Source organism: Cyprinodon variegatus, unplaced genomic scaffold (genome assembly GCF_000732505.1).
Source record: "Cyprinodon variegatus isolate N-32 unplaced genomic scaffold, C_variegatus-1.0 Scaffold1841, whole genome shotgun sequence".
Classification (NCBI taxonomy): domain Eukaryota; kingdom Metazoa; phylum Chordata; class Actinopteri; order Cyprinodontiformes; family Cyprinodontidae; genus Cyprinodon; species Cyprinodon variegatus.
In genome coordinates, this window is record NW_015152294.1 from 37,130 (window position 1) to 38,334 (window position 1,205).

Genomic DNA, 1,205 nt, shown 5'->3' on the forward strand with positions numbered 1-1,205 from the left:
CTGGTCTGTTTAATAGCCAGTCATCTATTGTTGGGGCAAATACAGAAATATTTGGCCAATCTGAGTCACAGAATTTGATGGTCTTGTGGAGCTGTAAATATTGCTCCTTGAAGTGTAAAAAAATGCTTGTGGGGTGTAATTATTCAGGTAAGCACTTGGGGCTCTGCTGCAAGGATCATTTTCTCACAACACCATAGCATGACTGAAGAGGGATATATATCATTTTATACTAACAAACATTGCGTTATCTATTAATCTTTATAGATTTAGCTCAACATAGAATGATTGTTGTCGGTTATTGTATTTGCTACCATTTATTTCTCCATTGAGAATTATGGTGCATTGTACTATTAAAAACGTATTGTTTACCTGTTAAACTGGGCTTTTTAAATTACTACTGTTTAATTATATTTATTGTCTCACTTTTAAATGATATGCTGGGGTAGGTAGAGAAATATTTTTTCACTTTAATCACACATGGAATACTAGGCCTTTGTTGATTTGGATGGTCAGAAGATCATAACCTCCGTAGGTAAATTTCTGTAGCTCAATGCTCCGTTATTTGGCTGATAGACAAATGGTACATTCTTCCTCTGGTGCTTCTATCATGAAATCTCAGTGGAGATTTCATTACATAAATTGTCTTAGTGTTATTTTTCTTTGCAGGAGAGAGGACATGAATGCGGACAGTCCAGTTCATCACAAATGTTCCAAGTTTCATGTTTATGTTTTAAGCCACCTATTCCATTTTGAGGAAAATGCTTCTCTTCCGCTAATAAACCTTATTTTCTCAACTGTGGGAAAAACAGAGATTTCTTTTTTTTTGTTCAAAGCTTGACTGTTTTTAATTCAGTAAATAGTTTGTCTCCCCCTGGTGGATGTTTGTCCAAGTTCTACAGTATTCTGGAGTTTCAACATCAGCTGTCTTTAAAGAAGCTTTAATTTGTCATTTCCTCTGTTTCCTCTCTACTCCTGTTCAGGTAGTGTTACATTAGTTAGCAGTTGCTTCATTCTAAGCTGCTCATGTCTTCGTGGTGACAATCTGTAGAGCTGATCATCACTAAAGTGTGATGTAAATGTTTAACCTCATAAAATGTCCAGAATGATTAAAGGCTGCCATACAGGTGCTGGTCATAAAATTAGAATATCATGAAAAAGTAGATTGATTTCAGTAATTCCATTTAAAAAGTGAAACTTGTATATTA